This window comes from Choloepus didactylus, chromosome 1, assembly GCF_015220235.1.
Source record: "Choloepus didactylus isolate mChoDid1 chromosome 1, mChoDid1.pri, whole genome shotgun sequence".
NCBI classification, from domain to species: domain Eukaryota; kingdom Metazoa; phylum Chordata; class Mammalia; order Pilosa; family Megalonychidae; genus Choloepus; species Choloepus didactylus.
The window spans coordinates 37,435,389-37,440,788 of record NC_051307.1 but is presented as its reverse complement, the minus strand read 5'-3'; the positions used below and the strand labels follow the sequence as shown (position 1 = coordinate 37,440,788).

Genomic DNA, 5,400 nt, shown 5'->3' with positions numbered 1-5,400 from the left:
ATTTCTTTATGTCTTCTGGATTTCAAATTCTTAATAGATATTTGATTTCCAAATGTTTTCTCCCATTGAGTTGGCTGTCTTTTCACTCTTTTGACAAAGTCCTTAGAAGCAAATAAGTATTCAATTTTGAGGAGGCTTGATTTATCTATTTTGTCTTTCATTGCTTGAGACTTGGGTGTATGGTCTAAGAATCTACCATCTATCACTAGATCTTGAAGATGTTTCCCTACATTTTCTTCTAGGAGTTGTATTGTACTACTCCTTATATTTAGGTTTTTGATCCATTTTGAGCTAATTTTTGTGTAGGGAGTGAGATAGGTGCCCTGTTTCACTCTTTTTTTAATATGAATATCCAGTTCTCTCAGCACCATTTATTGAAGAGACTTTTCTGCCTCAGTTGACTGGACTTGGGAACCTTGTCAAAAATCAACTGAGTGCTAGCTTCAGCAGTACATATACTAAAATTGGAATGAAACAGAGAAGATTAGCACAGCCCCTGCACAAGGATGACAAGCAAATTTGTGAAGCATTCCATATTTAAAAAATGATCAATTGACCATAAATGTGCAGGTCTGTTTCTGAACTCTGAATTTTGTTTCATTGAACAGTATGTCTATCTTTATGCTAGTACCATGCTGTTCTGACTACGGTGGCTTTGTAATATACTTTGAAGTCAAGAAGTGTGAGTCTTCCAACTTCATTCTTCTTTTACAAGATGTTTTTGGCTATTCAAGTCCCCTTACCCTGTCAAATACATTTGATAATTAGCTTTTCCATTTCTGAAAGGAATCTGTTGGTATTTTGGTTGGTAGTGCATTGAATCTGTAGATCAATTTGGGAGGAGAGAAGGGAACCAGCTTGTCTGGGATGGAAGTTTCCTACCTGAGATTTTTCTCTTTTGCTGAATCTTTGGGATGTTTCTCCAGGGGATGTCTTACATCACCATGTTGATGATATCGTTCTCCTGTAATAAGTTTTAAAAACAGGAAATGTGACTATTGAACTTCTTTCCTTTTTTCTCTAGATGATTTTGGCTATTGGGGTCCCTTAAATTTCCATATGAAGTTGATGATTGGCTTTTCCATTTCTGTTAAAAAAAATGGGTGTTGGAATTTTGATTGAGGTTGCATTGAATCTGTAAGTTGCTTTGGGTAGAATTGACAGCTTAATGATAGTCTTCCAATCCATGAACATAGAAAACCCATCTATTTATTTAGGTCTTCTTTGGTTTCTTTTAACAATGGTTTGTAGTTTTTTTGTGCACAGCCCCTTTTATCCTTGGGTAAATTCATTCCCTGACAGTTGATTCTTTTAGTTGCTATTGTAAATAGAATTGTTTTTCATGACTTCTTGTTCGGATTGTTCATTACTAATATATGAAAACTCTACTTATTTTTGGTGTTGATCTTGTACGCTGCCACTTTGTTTATTTTGTTTATTAGTTCTAGCAGATTTTTTGGATATTTTTCAGAATTTTCCATATATGGGATCATGTCATCTGCAAATAAGGAGAGTTTCACTTCTTCCTTTCCAATTTGGGATATATTTTATTTCTTTTTCTTGCCTAATTTCTCTGGCTAGCACTTCCAGTACAATTTTGAAAAACACTGGTGACAGTAGGCATCTTTTTCTGGTTCCAGACCTTAGAGGTAAAACTTTCAATCTTTCACTGTCTCTTTCTCCCTTCAAATCTGTCAATATTTGCTTCATATATTTTGTGGCTCTGTCATTAAGTGCTTATATATTTATAATTGTTATGTCTTCTTGTTGAATTAACCCCTTTATCAGTATATAGTGAATGACCTTCTTTGTCCCACACAACAGTTTTTTACTTAAAGCAGTATGTTATCTGACATTAGGATAGCTACCCCAGATCTCTTTTGGTTATTATTTGCATGGTATTTTTTTTCCCATCCCTTCATTTTCGAACTACTTATGTCTTTGAATTTAAGTTGAATCTCTTAAACAGCATGTAGCTAGATCATACTTTTTTTATCCATTCTGCCAATCTCTGCCTTTTGACTGGAAAGTTTGACCCATTCACATTTAAAGAAACTATTGATAATACTGGATTTTCTTCTCCTATTTTTCTATTTGTTTTTTTTTTTAACTCATATATTTTATTCCTGAATTTTTCAGTTAGTGCTACATATTTATTTGATTTTTTTGTATTGTGCCATTTTGAGTCCTTTCTCATTTACTTCTGTATACATTTTTCATATATTTTCTTTATGGTTACCATGGGGCTCAAATTTAATATCCTAAGTATACAGATTTCATACCAATTGAAGTTCAATAGCATATACAAGCACTCTTCCTTATAAGCCTTCATCGTCCTGTTTGTGTTGTACTTGTTACAAATTATACGTTTATATATTGTATGTCCAAGAACCATTGATTTATCATTTTGTTTTATGCATTTTAAAGTAGGATTTAATCCCTGAGCTGTTTGTCTCTTAAGTTTGTATGCAGTTAGTGATACAACAACAATTTCCTTGAGTGCCAGAAGTTATCAAATGCAAAAGAAATACCTTTCACAGTCTGTGAATTGGCTCTATGTTGGCTGGTGCTCTCCTTCATAGTTTAGCTTTCCTATCAAGATGATCAGCCCAAGACAAAATTAAAATGCCGGGTTCTTTCCATCTCTCTGAGCTAGTGTTTTGTCCTGAGCTTGTGCTTTCCATGGTCTTAGTAATTCCCACACTTAACAGGAATCTGAATGTCTCCTCTATTCCCTATGAAATAGCTATGTTTTATATCCAGTAATCCTTTGCAATAGTCTTCTGTGTCTTAACTGTTATTTACACTGCTTTAGCTATCTGCAAGCTGCTTCTGCTTCTATTTACAGAGCACACTCTGGGAGGTAAAGCCAGAGACGAGTTTCCTGGTTCAGTCTTTAGACTGCCTCCCAAAAGACTGGCACTGACATACAGGCATCCAGTATGTTTATAGGGGTTATTCTTCTCCCTCTGGAGGAGGACTGGGGACCCACAATGGGAGCACAGGCTGGCTCCGCACTACACCAGGGAATTGGTGGGGGAGAGGCCAGCAAAGGCACCAGGGCTTCTCCTACCATTTTTAAAGCTGTGTTTTCTTGATTTGGCACCCACTCCATTACTGAAACCCTTTAACAGTTTCCCAGAGTTTTGAGGAAGATGGCTCTTTAAGTTTTTGCTAGTTGTTCAATGATTCTGTGGAGGAATGGATCCTGGGTCACCTTACACCAACATCCTGGTCCACATAATGTTTTTTTAAAAGAAATAAGTAAAACTAAAAAGCCTAATTATTCACCATCCAGTGGCTTAACAAATACATAATATAGATTATATATAATGCAATAAAAGAAGCCAATCTAAGAGTCTATGCTTGGCCAGTGATGCCTCACCAATCCTGGGTCTCTTTTGCATTCACCCACGGGCTACTATTATCCTTTCCCATAGTGTCTCTCCAGGATTTCCCTGTCATATATGCATCCCAAGTCTCTCCTCCCCACTAGCCCAGAACCCTGTACCAAATTCAAATAAATATTCCCAAATCATATACCTGACTAACCAATTGCTGAAACCCCACCCCCTGTAATGCTATAAAAGACATAATCCCCAGGTCTATAGTCTCTTCTTCAGCTCCCCTCCTGCCTGGGTTAGCCTCACATTGCTCATACATTCCCCTTGTGGCCCTGTGAGGAGTGCTGTAACTCTGTCTATAGGATCTATGAATATAAGAAAATTTGTTTCAAGCACCTCCTGTATCTCTCCTCCTTGCTGCAGCTGACTGTCCATAAGATCCTCACAAAATATATGATTAACCAGACTTCACTGTCATTAAGTGCTCAGGACTTACTTATGTGTTATGTTACCATAGAAGGTCAATCCTGGAGGTAAACATGAGTGGTAATCGTGAGGAGATTGTGGTTAAACATTTAGTTATGCAAAGAATGGCTCCAGTAGATTTAGAAGGTAGGAAATAGATGAAGAGCCCTGATGAGGACAAAGGGGAAAAGGAACAGAGGAGAATTGTAAAAAAGGCAAAAGGTCAATAGAAACAGAGCATTCTGTGGTTGACATTAAAACAAGCCTATAGTCTAGTCGGTGCATAAATTAACATGGCCTGGTAAGGCCTGGTAAGCTAAAATAAATTCTTTATCCAACATAGACCATTGACAATAAAGAATTGGAATGAGAAGAACTTATGTTAACCCAGACACTATTTAGGAAAAAGGGTTCTCATCTAATGACTGTGTTTAATTCCTTTCAAAAAAGTAAAATGAGAAGATTCACAAATATTCATCAATGTCCCGTAATGACCAGAATGAATTTTCCCATACAAACGAACTTTCTGAGATCATGCTCAAATTAAATCTGATATAAAGTTGACCATGCCCTCTTGAAAAGAATTATAATCCTGGAATGTGATGTCTTGGTCCTCATCCTCATGGCATGTACATCATTTATTGTAGGTATTTATGTTTTACAATGCGCCTTGTCAGTGTGAATCAGTTTTCTAGAACAAGCCTGATGAAAGTGATTCTCCAGGTTTCCAAAACTGACAAGTCTAAATTCCTAAAGCAAAGGCACTTATTATGACCTAATGGCCACAGAACATGAACATTTCATACAACCCTCCACTGCCACCACATCTACACACACACAAATCACACTGGGTAAGGTGGTCATTTCCCAAGGTCAGAAGAAAGGCCAGCCAACCCACGGGCCAAGAAGAAGTTCTGGGTGGTATAATTTGAAGAAATTCCAAGGTCTTTTCCTTTGAGAAGCTATGACCACATTGGTCTTCCAGCTTCATTGTTAGAACCTCTCTTTGGGCTCAAAGACCTATCTTCAGATTAAATAATAGTGTGTTTGTGAAAGCATCTATTCCAGATAAAAGCCAAATAAAAGCCCCCAAATGATCACAGATGGAGTGACATATATACCACCAATGTTGACTGTACAATTATCTTCCCCACTTCTTTGAGCATGTGTGCCAGTTTGAATATATTGTGTCCCCCAAACACCATTATCTTTGATGCAATCTTGTATGGGCAGACATTATCAGTGTTGATTAGATTTCTCTGAGTGTTTCTTTGGAGATGTGCCCCACTCAGCTGTGGGTGATGACTCTGATTAGATATTTCCATGCAGGCATGGCCCTACCCATTCAGGGTGGGCCTTGATCAGTGGAGCTATATAAATGAGCTGACAGGCAGAGGGAACGCAGTGCAGCTGTGAGTGACATTTTGAAGAGGAGCTATAGCCAAGAGGGAAACTTTGAAGAATGCACAGGAACTGAGAGAGGAGCTACAGATGATGGGACAGTTTGAAGACAGCTGTTGAAAGCAAACTTTTGCTCCGGAGAAGCTGTGAGAGGAAGAGCGCCCCAAGAGCAACTAAGAGTGACATTTTT

The 5,400-nt window shown here is 37.7% G+C and overlaps 1 non-coding gene across 1 annotated transcript; it reads left to right on the top strand.

The window, feature by feature from the left end:
• The first annotated feature begins 434 nt into the window (after nt 1-434).
• On the top strand, nt 435-541 carry LOC119510893. Its single transcript, XR_005212061.1, has one exon. It is a non-coding gene; the product is annotated as a U6 spliceosomal RNA (small nuclear RNA).
• The last annotated feature ends 4,859 nt before the right edge of the window (nt 542-5,400 follow it).